This window comes from Parasteatoda tepidariorum, chromosome 5 (genome assembly GCF_043381705.1).
Source record: "Parasteatoda tepidariorum isolate YZ-2023 chromosome 5, CAS_Ptep_4.0, whole genome shotgun sequence".
Lineage (NCBI taxonomy): Eukaryota > Metazoa > Arthropoda > Arachnida > Araneae > Theridiidae > Parasteatoda > Parasteatoda tepidariorum.
This window is the reverse complement of record NC_092208.1, coordinates 28,254,827-28,270,926: the sequence shown is the minus strand read 5'-3', so window position 1 is coordinate 28,270,926 and position 16,100 is coordinate 28,254,827.

Genomic DNA, 16,100 nt, shown 5'->3' with positions numbered 1-16,100 from the left:
ATTAAACAACCAACTAAACAATGAATAAATAAATTTATAAATATATAGCATGTAAAAAATAAGGAAAACTATGACTTCACGATAAAACAAACTAGTTTACCTCAACACCAAATATGGGGGCAATTATATATAAAGATTTTTTATAGTATACTGCTACAATTAAAATCTATAGTGTTTCAGAATTTTGATTTTTTAATAGAAGCAATATTTAAGACAATCATAGAATATTTATTCTGCTCAGATAAGATTCATACCAATAACTGAAAACAACAATGACGTGTTATAAGAAAGCATTATTGATTTATAAGTTTAAAACTATATTCTAAGCAAAAAAACTTACTTTTAACTAATACCTGTAAGTTGAACTAAAGAATTTACCGGTATTAGTAGTCTATCCAATTTCCCTGCTTTGTGTATATCCTCAGAAGTTTTAGACCCTGGCTCACTGCCCAAAAAATACGTATTTAATCTAAGTCGAAAATAACATTCCCAGAAGAGAAAATTCAATACTTCCTCCACTAATACTTCGGCATCAGTGGACTTCAGATAATCCAGGCGTACAAAACAAGCTATTCCGTAGTTTTCTTTTTTTATGGTGAATTTTCGTACGTTCTTTAAGATAAAAGAAATCAAGCAAAGTGACTTATATTTGAAGCAATTTCATTTTGATTCATTTTCTAGCATTATATGAAAAAAGAACACCAATATATATTTTTTCGGTGTTGGTAAAGTAAAGGTTTAAACCATTTTTACAGTAAAAAACACGAAACAAAATCTTTTTTTTAAAAAAAAGATATATGAGGATATATATTAAGAATGTTACAGAATGTGAGAATGTTACAGAAGCTTATTGCTATTGAAGTTGAATAAAAGTTCCATTCTCAATAATTGTTTCTTTTCTCTTATATTAACGTTAAATAGGTAAAATTCCGTCCTAAATACATAAATTCAACTAATATTGCAGACAAATATTATTGCAAACAAATATCTAGATCTTCAAATTCAAAATCAAAAACAAATTTTTAAAAGGTTCATTGTATATCGCGTCGTTATATATCGCTGAGATATATTGCTAAGTGAAAGTAAAATTCGTAAATGAAACAAATAAGAAAAATACACACTTTTTTTAATTCACTCAATGACAGCAAATTTTCTATGGAAGTAAAACAAATCACAAGAGTCTGAAATAAAACACTACCTACAGAAATATTATATTCAATACTATTGTTGGAAATACATTGATACCCTTTTGATTATATTCAATACTATTGTTGGAAATACATTGATACCCTTTTGTGTTACATTTTAACAATCTATCATGTCATAACACAAAAAAAGAATAACATCCGCCTGAAAGTCATCTCTTTATAAGAAAGAATTTATTTTCAATAGTCAACAAAATAGAAATAGATTTTCAGCAAAGTAGAAAAAAAATGAGCATGAAAGAGTGTCTGTCACTATCACTCTGCTATCAGCCATTTGAAATTTAAATCAAAGGAAGTTAAACCTGAACAGATTCATTCATTAAAACATCATTATTTATCACAAATAAGGGTCAAATATAAATGAAATACAAAGAACATAACTCAGTGAATCACTTGAAACTCAAACATAGAACACTTGAAATGAAAATGCTTTGAAACTGGAGCATTTAATTTTATACTTTACATATAAAATTTTGAAAAAAAAAACATTATTGATGCCTTTCCAAAGGGTCAAGTTATCAATTTGATAGTTTGTTAGCATTGTAATCATATTTTAAAAATTGTATTTTTTGTAAATTATGCAAAAAGCAGGATAAAAATATACAAATTATATCAAATTTCGAAAATTTATGAAAAAAAATAACTATGGAAACGGATTCAAACTAAATTTGAAGAATAAAAAACATTGTAAAAAAATTTCAAATGGATTAAAATTAATGATATTTGGACTCATGAAATTAAATTCATTAAATTCAATGACTCATGGAATTCAAATTTTAAGTCCATGTTCTATTTTTGGGACATTGACTTGTATACGATTAAAGTATGTATCAAAAGGACCGGAAAATAATGTCGCTTCTGTCAATTTGATATTTGTTGTAAAGATTTTATTTTTAATCAATAATATATTCACTCTCGTGAGCAGTAACTATTCAATACCGGATTGGAAATGAATCGAAATGACACGAAAAAAACTAAATGGTTTTAAGACTTACGAATATTTAATGCGTCTAAACGACATTACATTCCGGTTCCCCTAACACATATATGCATCCTATACAACTACAATCTATGAAATAATCATTTTAATTACAATATCTTTAAATTAAAAAAATGATATGGGGCTCTAAAGTTACAGGCAAAATAGAATTTCCGTCAACTTTTAAGCAGCCTTTAAGATACATTGAAGGCCTTTCTTTTTTTTCATTGAAGGCCTTTTATTGTTTAAAAAGTTAAAAAATAAGAAAAAAAATTAAATATCATTTCATGATCCTTTTTTTTTATTTTTGTTAAGCAGAACAAAAATGTTTTTGTAAAATATTCCAATTCACTGTGCAAAAGTACTTTTTATTACTCATCCTTATAAAAAATTACAATCTCCTGGTCTACTGGTAATTGACAAACAGCAGTTTAAATCTCTACAAGCATTTTTTTCAGAAATGGAAGCAATTTAAAGAAATATAGTTTTGTTTTTATTTCCTCTTATGTTAAAGGTACTACAGCCTTTGAAAAATTCAAAATTTACTTATATATCATTCTTCAAGCTACATATTTTGTAAATTACCAATACAGTTACATTTAGTGTAAATGTGTATTGCTTTTTAACGCAATCTCTTAATGTGTAAAGTGCTTTATTCTAATTAATCTGTTAATGTTCTTTAATATTTTTACCCTAATATGCAGTTTGGTATTCTTAAATACACCATCAATGAATAAAAATTCTGAGTGAAAAATAAAGTGTGATAAAAAGTGGATGTGTAATCTTACTAATTAATTTCGTGTACTTTATTATATCCATGTACTTTTCTTAAAGCCCCTTAATTATTGTTTTCTACTATCTATAATGCTTATGACGAATCGCGTAAATATCGATTTCAAAATTTAAGTAAACTTTAGTATAAAAATTGACTAAATGTTATGTATTTATATACAATATAAGCTACCAATTTTCTTAATGATTCAACAAATGGCGTTAAAAAATTTTCAATATATATCTTGTTGAAAGCTTGTAAAATTAATATCACAAGTAATAGATTAACTTTGCATCTAAAACAGAAGAAATACGGTGAAATTAAAATGTAAATAAAAACTGATCAATAAATTACGTTATAAATATTCAGCATTAATGAGGAAAATATTTAAATAATGTAAATTTTACCGAAATAAATCTCGAGATTCACTAAATGAGAGAGGCGAAAATTTATTTCTTAGGAAAAGCAATTTTGATGACAAATAGTTAAATAGATACAGCCATTTAAATTTCCTTGCGCACATTATTTAATACTTAGAAAATAAAACTAAACTGTCCTTTATATGAATAGAAAATTACACAGCAAAACATGAAATGTAAATAAAGATTAGTAAAAAAAATGTGCATTTTAAATAATCGATGGTATAGGAGAAAATTATTTCATGCATAACAATTTTTAAAAATAAAATTTCAACGCATGGCATACATTAAATTCTGGTATAATAATATGATCAATGGAAATTAATTCAGTCTGTTTGTCTAATCAAATGTGTGATATAATACTGACATCTCTTTTTTGAACAAAGTCAGATAAAGAACATATATTGTCATATTTAATTAGCACTTTTACTGTCTATTAAATGAATCTTGACATTTGTGTTTAGCGACTTCATATTTTTCATTTATATGCACACAAAAAAAAAGTTTTTTTAATGCAGGATAAAATTTTAGTGCAAAACTTCAGATAGTTGCAATGGTGTATAATGTATATTAGTGTTAATTATATTATGTTGTATATTAGTGTTGATGGTTAATGTATATTAGTGTTGATGGTTAACCGTTATCCATATTTCAAATTCTTGTACCTAATAATTCTTACACTTACAGCCTTAAAAACCATGCAAAAAAAAGCTTAAATTACCGTAAAACTTTACTCAAAGGTAATAACAAGCTGATCACTCAAAAAAAAAACATTATATAAATGAGACTTAATAAATAAATTATTTATAAATTAAATAATTATAAATATATATATACAATATATATAGCACAATAAAAACAAAACCGAGCTAAAAACGGAAACAAAAAGAAAACGAAAGTAAGTTAATAGATAATATCAAGCGCTAAAGCTGCTTTAAAGATGATCATTATAACAAAGCACCATAAAAACAAAGAGAAAAACGAAGAAAATTTATAAGTTTATTAACTGCGCATAAGCTGCAACTATATAGAACTCACAAAATAAGCTAAATAATTGAGAAAATATGGAAAATAATAAAAAATAATGACAAGAGAAGAAAATAATTAAAAAGAATTTATCAAAAGTATTTAAAAAAATAAAATTTTTGATTAAAAAATAATTCAAAATTCGGAAAACAAAACAAAGTCTTTTCTTCAACCCACACGATTATATCCACAAAAAGGAGTGATTTCTATCAATATAACCAAAGCTAAATATATCAATACAATAGTGTGAGGAGCTCTCAAAAAAATTGAAACGAAACTAGAACACATTAAGTAAAAAATATATACGAGAAAACAAACAAATATATCAAACAAATAACAGAAAATAAAATGAAAAGAGATTAGAGAACAGTACACGAAAGGAAATCTACGAATTAAAATGAACTTACGTGTATCGGAATCTTTCAAAAATGATTTAAAATATTTTCGTAATAAGATTGCCAGATTACAAAATATGAAAACAGAAGCATAAATAAAGTGATATCTTATGGCACGCTCTTACTGCAATACTGAAGCGCGTCTAATTTGTTAGTTACCTTGGATGGTCCCGAAAATGGATGTGCGCAAGGTAATAATATTTTACAGGATAATTTAAAATTTGTAATTAATAAGTTTGATAATTAAAATAATTATTTCAAAAAAAACAGGATTTACACGTTTTGAATTGATTTTTAGCAGGCACCAAATTATTATTACTGCTGAAATCCAGAAATTAGGCTCAAAGAGCAATGCCCTAAGCACACGAAATTAGAAGACCGAACTAAAAACGGAAACGAAAGGAAAACGAAAGTAAGCTAATAGTAGATAATATCAAGATCTAAAGCTGCTTTAAATAAGATCACTATAACACAGCGCAATAAGAAAAACGAACTAAAAACGGAAACAAAAAGAAAATGAAAGTAATTTAATAGTAGATAATATTAAGCGCCAAAGCTGTTTATCAAGCAAAAAACAGAAATAAAATAATTTTATTTTCTGTTTTTTGCTTGATATATTTGCTTTTTTTTTCGTATATATTTTTTACTAAATGTGTTCTAATTTCTTTTCAATTTTTTTTAATGCTCCTTACACTATTGTATTGATATATTTTGCTTCGGCTATATTAAAACAATATTAGAACGCACTCATATTTGCGGATATAATCGTGTGGGCTGATAAAGAGATTATATATTTTCTTTATTTTGTTTTCCGGATTTTTAATTTTTTTTTAATCAAAAATTATATTTTTTTTAAATACTTTTGACTAATTGTTTTCTGCTCTTGTCATTATTTTCTCAATATATATATATTCGAACACTATACTTTCATGCACCCTACATGGCACTTAGTATCAGATAGTAAAAGCTTTATTGAGGGTGGGGTTATATCGGGTATCGAAGGTCTGTGGTGACTATACTATTCAATCTAGAAACTGCCTAATTTAACTGATACATTCATTGTTTAGCTGTATGCAATATATATCATTCCCAAAAAGTCATTTTCGTACAACTTTTTATTTTTTTTTACAAATGATTTTTTTCTTGGAGAAAGTCAACCACCCGGTTTCGTCTTACCAGTGAGGTAAAATCGGGTATTAATTCTCTGGAAAGTTCAAAATATTTCAGTGGAAACGTAATAGACTTACTAATACAATAATTTAAGTAAATTTGCATGTGATGTAGTTAAGACCATACTGTAGGGAAGAGAAGAAAGAGGGACAAGTGTTCAAGTCCCGAGATGGTAGAGCACTCAACAAACATTCTTTATAAGATATAGTGCTTATCATTGTTATTCTCAAGATAAAAAGACAGGGAATTTATTTTTATCTATTTAAAGACTACAATTTCGAGTAAAAGATCTTCAAAAGTATTACAAAGTACGAAAAGGAGACTTTTTATGCTCTGAAGATACAATAAATTTTGTCCCGGGGTCCTTAAAACCTTTGTTCAGCCTTTGACGTGGTTATCTTCTTAATCCGCTGCACTGCAGCTTTTGTCGGTGCACCATAGATAAACATCAAATAGGTAAGTCATCGAACTGGGAAGTACCTAGCTTTACTCCCAGAGCAAAAGTTATGGAAACGAAACAGAACAATACTACTTATCGGATTCAATCCTTAAAGTTTGTTAAGGTGTGAATCTTTAGCAAACGTGTAATAAGTTGAACTAAAAAATTTTTTGACAACAATAATGACCGACAAAAACAGGAAGCTTAAAAACCGGAGAACGTTAGAAAGTTGATATAGTAAAACAAACTTATTTACACCGACACCGTAAAATAACCAACAACACATCTTCACCAACACACGCGTATATCCTTCACATTCATCACCAACACATCAAAATAATTATCAAAACGTTAATCACCAACACACACGTATATCCTTCTTAAATAGTGAAGTGTAATTTAGAGTTTGTAGCTAGAAAACAGAACTAACTTCGCCAAAATGGAGGTACAAGGTTTGATCTCAAAATATAAATAAATTTAAAGAATATTGAATCATACTTGGGTATTTATGACGCAAACAATAACTTTGTACCCATCTGAAACAAACAGAAAGGTTCTCTTCATGGAAACAATTAATAATTTATTATCAATAATTAATATTGCAATTGAGTGCAGCATAGCGTACAATGAGAAAAAAGTGTTGTCAAAACTACCAGAATATGATAAAATTTACCAATTGATTAATAATTGCTACATTGAAATGGCAAAATGCACGCTAATTTTTACCGAAGCTCTCTGATAATGACTTTTGAATTAATATTAAATTATTACCCAGCTGTTTGGTAGAAAAAGTCAAAAAAATATAATTTTATCATGATACCTTAAAACATGACATGAAAATCAATTAATTGGCGAAATTCACTTTTCAGTTTTGTATTTTTAATAACTATGTTTCTAAAATTATAAGAACCATAATTTCCGGAACTTAATTGCCATTTTCCCGTAAAATCCGTAATTTTCACAGTTATATTTTTTTTATTGTAGTGATTTTACAGTAAATATTAGTGAAAATTATTTATCGAACAATGTATGTCATATTTTTTCCCGTAAAATTTTATGATAACAATAGATTACAAGGTACAAATTGAATTTATAGTAAAAGTACCGGCACCCTGAATACTGGTACTTTTACAGTAATTTGATTCAAAATATATTATATAGAGATATGAGTAAAAACTACTAGTCAGATTTTTCTATCAGAATTACATGCTTTAAACTATTTTAAAAATGCAGTGAATTCTAATAAAATCTATCATCTGCAATACGGTAGAAACACTCAAAAACTTCAATTATACTTCAATTTTATAAAAAAGAAGCATGGAAAATAAATTATGTTTAAAAAATGAGTTATAACACAAACATCAACTACCCCAGAATCAACTTGTCATAAAAAATTTAAATTATTCTTCAAAGCAAATAATTTAAAATGGTTTTTGGATCATTAAATGCATTTTAAAAAAGAAAATTATATCTATTTTTTCATTTTTTTTCTCCAATATGTTTTTATTTGTATATTTATTATTCACCAGTAAATTTTTATCTGTATCTATATATATTTGAAAATACTAATATTTTAAGTTAAACATGAAAAACTCAATATTTTTGTTTATCAAAACAAATGCTTCGCTTTCAATATATTTTATTTGCTCAAAAAATGTTTGTTTTAATAAAATATTTCGATTCATGTTTTGACGTTCTTTTTTCAAATATCAGTTTTTTTTCTTTTTATGTAAAATTCTTAGTTTTTTTAAAGTTTGACAAGTATAGAGGCTTTTTCAATTAATTAAATAGTAATATAATGGTTTTAAATAATAAAAAATATCAAATACTGTGCATGATTTCTTAAGCGTTATACATATTATTTCCTTTTATTATTTTAGATTGAATATTTGATAAGCAAGTTACAATGTATATTTGTTAAATTTTAAACATAATTGAAGCTTTTTTTTCATGCTTTGAAACTATGGAGAATTTGGTGAAATTTGCCATTTATCTGGCTCTATGGAAACATTAAAAATATGGTATTTTTCTCCGAAGCTCTTTGGTAATGATTTTGGAAAAATTAACAATAAAATATTGCTTTATTATCAGTGAAAAAAGTAGATAAAACAGTAAATTTTATAAATTTATCATAATGTTTCAGAGCATGGCATGAAAACAATTTATTCGATTAAACTTACTTTTCTATTTTGTATTTTTACTTAAATGTGTGGTAACAAGATCAGTAATTTAGAAAACCATAATTCCCCGTAAATCGTTACAAAATGAATGCTTAAGTACCGTATATTTTGTTTTTTTATCAGATTTTTTTTACCAGAAATGTCTTTTCAATACAGTACACTTCTTTCTTGGAATAGTTTCTTCGTGCACAAAATATTTTTCAACAGCTGAAAAAAGCCATACATATGTTTTTTCCCCGCATGAAACATTTCTTGTGATGTAGAATTTCATTCTGATTAAAGATGTTGAATATGAGGGCAAATAAAAAAAAATTAAACTGTGCTTTAAGACGCACTGGCAGTTGGTCATATTTTATGAGACAATTCAAGAAAATCTGTGCCCGTTTCGATGAGAATGGCTTAATGCATTTTCGTAAAACTTTAAACGCGTTGCCATTCAATTGCATGTTTTCGATCAATTCTGATTTATTCATTATTTGCTTTTTTTACTCCGCATACAATGTAAATATTACTAGTGTCTCTTAGTAACAAAAATAATGTCATCTAATTTACAAAGTGAAGAATAAAGGACAGTTCAGGGCGTGCTTAACACTACTTTTTGTACACTACTTAGTGTAAAGTATTCATCGCAATTTTTGTTATTCGGTTACATAATGTCTTTAATCACAGTGAGATAAAATACGCACAAAAGTCAACAAAATAAGTTGTATGGTAAAATATAGATTCTTTAGTGTCTTTAGTCTCGGAATATTTAATTTGTAATGCATATGTACTCTAATTCTTAAAATAAATTCTTAAAATTTAATAAAAAAATACGTGAAGCACAGCAAGAACATTGAAGCGAATTCAAAATAGGAAAATGAAATCAATAAATAAAGTTTCAAAAATTTAAAAAAACATCTCTATTAAACAACTGAAAACATGCATACGAGTTAAAATTTTAGTAGCGGTAACACCCAAAATTTGATATCATAATTTTTACAATTCTTGTTGTTTCTTAAAAAGTATATATTATACAAAACAAGAGCCCAAAACGATTTCTTTTTATTTAATTTATTTTACAAGGTATTAACAATTAAATTTTAAAGCTCTTTTTAATTAAAAAATAAATATCTAAGGATAGAATGAATGGATTTTAAAAAAAATTATATCATTTTACGTGGAAATAATTGAAGTTTTTGATAAAATAGTTATAATAAAATAAATGTTTAAAAATATTTAATTTTTATTGCAAAATTGAGTTGTAAAATGAAAAACAAAAATGTTGTTAATGTCGTACAAAGTTCAAACAAAACCCATTTTATAGTAAATTTTATTCTGAACAAAATGGTTTTTCAAAAAAAATGGATCGCAATTCAATAAAAAGTTACAGCTTTTTTCGCGAAGAGCTGCAACGCGGCTCGCTCTGTTGTCAGCGCTGATTACGTCATGCGCTGCGAGTTTTTTCATGTTTATACTCGAATTGTAACGAGCGTTTGTTAAGGTAATTCGGAATGCTGATCTACGGGATAATAATTATCAAATAAGGTAAGTGTCAATTGTTATTTAACTTAGTAATATCAACTTCAATAATAAATATTGTTTTTTTAAGCATAAAATTACATTTCTAAGAAATACATTAATTCTAAGAATTTGATTTGTATATTTATCACGAAATTTAATTATAAACTTACAGATAAAATCAAGAAATGGTGAACTATTGCTGCAACCCGCTGAACAAATTAAATCATCGAAGGACCTACAAAAATGTTAAGCTTGTGACAAAAAATTGGAGTTCGGTATTTTCAAATTTAATAAATCAATTCATATGTTATTCTTGTCGTCGGACAATTTTTCAGAAAAATATACCCGTAACAGTTATTAATGAAAAAAGTAATTCTATTCGTAAATTTGTAAATAATTTAAAATATTAATTTCAAATTAGATAATTCTAATAATTAAAATGTTCTGTTAATTTTAGAAAATAACGAAAATGTGGTATCGAATTGTTCTGATGAAGAGTGTGATTTTGACGAAAGATCCAAGCTTTCGTTTTAAGAATATTGAAAATTTTGAAACTCTCAAATGTAAAATATATTCTTCTAGTTCCAAGTTTGAACTCAAAAAATTATGTAAATAAATTATAAATAACTAATTATTCATAATATTATTCACCTAAAATTGTAAATTATGCATTTATTATTTAATATAATGCTTGTTATTTTGTGAAACTTTAGTTGAGGTCTTTAAATTCCCTCCAAATTAACTGATACAGCGCAATTGAGCGATCAGCGGAGTGGAGTGGCAGAGCGCGCCGTGGTGCAGCGTTTCGCAAAAAAAGCTATAACTTTTTATGGAATTGCGATCCATTTTTTTTTTGAAAAGCCATTTTGTTCAAAATAAAATTTACTTTAAAAAGAGTTTTGTTTGAACTTTGCATGACATTAACAACATTTTTGTTTTTCATTTTGCAACTTAATTTTGCAATAAAAATTAAAATTTTTAAACATTTGCTGTATTATAATAATTTTATCAAAAACTTAAATTGTTTCCGCGTAAAATGATATAAACTTTTTTAAAATCCATTCATTCTATCCTTAGATATTTATTTTTTAATTAAAAAGAGCTTTAAAATTTAATTGTTAATATCTTGTAAAATAAATTAAATAAAAAAATCGTTTTGGGCTATATTGTATTGTATAATATATACTTTTTAAAAAACAACGAAAGATGTAAAAATTCCGATATCAAATTTTGGGTGTTACCGCTATTAAAATTCTGACTCATACATATTTTAACGATGCACTTTTGTTACTGTTGACGTATTGCAAAGAGTGAAAACAACAACAAATGTCACGTCAACTCATACTGAATCGCAAATTACGGTTGATGTACAAAACGAGCGTATAGTTGTATTTTATTAAGGAAAAATAATTCTCGTATGGTGTAAATATGCGAGAGTTTGATGTGAGTTTTTTTCTGAGTGTTTAGATTTAAATTACACACTTTAAATTTCTATGAAAGATCAGTAAGAATTTTACCCGAAATAAATTGATCCTTTCTACAATGTTAGATCTTTCAAGATCATAGATGGGAAGTTATCACACCACACTTTTAACTGTGTGTATGAAAACCAGGTATTCAGGCAGTTGTATGAATTTACCTTAAATAAATTGATCCTTTCCCCAATCTTAGGTCTTTCAAGATAATAGATGGGAAGTTACAACTCCACAGTTTATACTGTGTGTATAAAAACCAGGTATTCGGGTAGTTGTATGAATTTAACATGAAATAAATTGATCCTTTCTACAATGTTAGGTCTTTCAAGATCATAGATGGGAAGTTATCACACCACAGTTTTAACTGTGTGTATGAAAACCAGGTATTCAGGTAGTTGTATGAATTTTACCAGAAATAAATTGATCCTTTCTACAATCTTAGGTCTTTCAAGATCATAGATGGGAAGTTATCACCCCGCAGTTTATACTGTGTGTATAAAAACCAGGTATTCAGGTAGTTGTATGAATTTTACCTGAAATAAATTGATCCTTTCTACAATCTTAGGTCTTTCAAGATCATAGATGGGAAGTTATCACCCCACAGTTCATACTGTGTGTATAAAAACCAGGTATTCAGATAGTTGTAAATAATCACGACTAGGAAATTTGGCTACAAACTGTAGAGAAAGGTTTTTCGCAAAAAAGATGAGGAGCAAGATAATTTCATTAAAAAGGACATTTTTGCAATATAAAAATAAACTGAAATATTGATGATTGAAAGTTTTGTTATCTTATAAACTTCTTCAATGTACTTCTTGATTGATGAAATTTAAAGATGCAGTAATTTCAGCACAATGTTAGTTGCCAAGGAAATATTTCATGTAGATTTTAAATTCTTCAAAAAGGAATCTAAAGTTTATGCATTTCCCATTTTTGTTATTTCGCTTTACGTTTTCAGTCTATTTGTGAGGACATCAATCATAAAATTTTTGGGGACATGTTTATTTACCCCTAACAAGTTTTTTAATGAATTTTGTGCGTAGAATTTGCTTGTTTTCTTGAAGGGTTTTTTAAAAAAATTAAACCTCTTTTGAAAAATTTAAATATGTATACATATAATTTAGATATTATTCAAGTTTTAGAAACCACAATTTGGGATAAACTAGCCCCACGTTTTCAACAAGCTTGTTAGTCCAAAAAACACTCAAAAAACTTTCAGAGGTAGCGTGAGCTCAAATTTTCCGAAAGTAGATGTTTTACCGGTAGTTACGACATTAACAAGCGAGAACTCGATAGTTATTTTTATGTCATTCAATTACCTCTGAAGAATGTCTAAGGCTGAATAAAATGTTTAATCCAAATATTTATAGCTGTTGACACACATTAATTATTATAAATATTTTCATTAAAAATAGCAATTCCATGTTAAAAAATTCATCTTAATTTAAAGCTATTTTTATAAAACTCTTTTCGGTAATTGCTCTGTTTTGGTAAATAACGCGATAATGATTATTTTTCAGACTCTCATTTTTCTTATTAATTTAGGTTTTCCACTTCGTAACTTGCTGGTAACAGCCAATCCACTTAGTGGATTTGCAGCTTTTTTTTACTTTCAACTTCTTATCATTGGATCTAGAAGACAAGACAACATATATTTAAAGAGCTAGGTCGCATTAAATATCGAGACAAATTGTTCTAAGAAAAACTAATCAGCATTTGTGCAAAATGCAAGTAGAAACGACGAAAACTTCACATGGTTAACACGCGATACCAATGGAGCTCTGCTTTTTTTCTCCTTTTTTTACCAAAGTATAATTTGCATAAACAGTGTAATCTTTGCCAAATATACACTTGACATGCCGAATTAATAACTAAATATTTTAAGTGTCAGCACACATCTCAAAAAAGGAGATGTTATTATAGTACTACGAGTTGTATGAAGTATTACGTACCAGAAATAATAAAATTATATATTGAAGCCAAAAGAGCTATATTTTTATTTTTCTTAATTATTGATTCGTAAAAGATTCCATATTCCATTTTAATATGTGGATACGGCTAATTTAAAATTTCAATTTTCTCCAGAGTATATTTGAAATCCCCGTCCTTCTGCATTTCATCTCATTTCTTAGGGTTGTTTGTTGACTATTTGATTAATCTTACCTAGTTCTTCCGCTGAGTATCTTCGGAATTAATGGATTTAGTCATATAACTGTATGATATACATTTAAATAAGACAGAAATAAAAAAGTGTCCCCGAGAAACTACCTTTAANTATATATCACTTACCTGGTTTTCCACTAAGCTTTTCTGTTGTAAAACAGCAACTAAATATCTTTATATTAAAAGATACTATAAGATATAAAATTGTAATAAAGAAAATAAGACATTAAAATTGTACTTAATTTACAATATAATAAGTGAACATCACGCTTGATTTTATATTTTTTTTCACTTTTGATAATAACCGAAATTGAAAACATAATAATATTATGAAATAATCTTAAGACGGGATGATGTATAAATATTACTGTTTAAAGCATTTAAGTACGAGATCAATAAGTAATTTGCAGGTAAATACTGTTATAGCTTTTATATTAATTTTATACTGATGACAGTCTGATTTATGTGTATTTTCTTCGTATTGATAAGATTGTCTCATGTGTTATTTTCTATCAAAATACTATAAAGTTACGTGATTACCACATTTATCCCTCATACTTTATAGCGTTTAAACAATTTTCATTTTCATCTAGGTCTTCATCAAGATTTGTTATCGAAAATGTCTTTCTTTTTTCGTAATACTTAAATCAACAAGTCATCTAGAAGTATTTTACCTTAAGAAGCTATAAAAACTCAAAAGAATAATAAATTAAATCTCTAACTTTTCTGAAAGAAAGAAGTTAGATGTAATTACAAAATGAAAGATGTGGGAGATTCTATTTATAAAAATATACATTAATTAATTCCCCGCATATTTAAGATCCATTTATATGCAAGCTATTGAATTAACTCCTTACAAAAATATTTCTATACAAATCTCCAAACAAAGGGAAGGAATTAGGTTTGTTTAATCTGTGCAAAACTTTTTTTTTCAAGAGAATATTTTTACAAATATCGTCAATAAATCGGGCATTATTTATCTTTAATTTTTGTTTAAGAAAAATGGTTTCTTGGTTAGTTTGTAAAAAATTGCACGGTATTGTAAGTTTCAGAAATTGCAATTAGACGTGAAAAAAAATGCCAGGTTTAATTTAAGCATTAAATGCCAGTTTAACAATCAGAATATTTATATTGATTTTAAAATCAAGTCGCCTTGAAAACAAAAAAAAAATATTGCATGGAAGATATGCTTTTGTTGCATTTGCTTACAAAAAATGCTTATTTTACTTTGGTATGATTTTTTTTTATCCACTCTTTTACGAAAATAATTTCAAAGCTGTTATATTGATTTATTTCCTAACACTTTGGTATGACACTATACCTTAGGATACCAAAATAATTTTAAATTAAATTATTTCAATACAGTATCATAAAATTCATTTTAAATGTAAGAAAGTACAATAAAACGTTTATTATATATACCTCATCTCAATTTAAATATGAAATTCAATATTTTCTTTAGTAAGAGATCCGTTTGGAAAATACGAAATAATTCATAAATGCAGGTAAGGAAATTTTTATTCAATTGCAGCTGCGTTAAGTTAGATGAGAGTACTGATGAACGTGCTAAACTTTCAGTTAGAGAAAAAAATGTTTTCAAAATCTTACAAATCACTCAATGTTGAAGAACTCAAGATTAAAACATAAAAGACAGTTTTATTGGTTTTTTATTGATTTCGAAGTCAAGCGAATTATAACGACAGAGGCTTTCTTTCTTGTTTTTCAGTGACACCATCTATGGCCAAGAATACGACTTCAGCCCCACACACACGTCACTGCCCGTGTATAGGGCAGACCTATTCATAAATCCATCCATTTATCCACAGATCGTAATTTTGACCTGAACCAGCAAACTGTGTTTCCAATTCAGTACCCCCAGAGGTATGATTTAATAAAGGAACATGAGACCTGACAGATTTAACGTACACCAGTCACCATTTACTACACGGGGAGTCTTCCACCTGTGGGGATCAAACTCAGGACCTCTTAGACATGTGTCCAATATAAATATAAAATTTATTATTATATTTAGTAACAGTTGAATCCGTTTAAGTTTGAAATGATTCATACATCTAGATAAATGAATTTTTATTCCATTAAAGCTGTTTTTATCTAGATGAGAATACAGATGAGAAAGTTAAAATTTCAATTTAAAAAAATACGATATCAAAATCTTAAAAATAACTCACTGTTTAGAAATTCGGAATAGAAAGCTTTAAAACCAATTTATTAGTTCTGTTGCCGTAAAATGTTGAGTATTAAAATATCTGATATACCATAATTTTTACAGTAATATATAGTTACGGTGAAATCACTGAAATTATAAAAAAAAATTACTAGAAAAATTACGGTATAAAATTTTACAACAAAAATG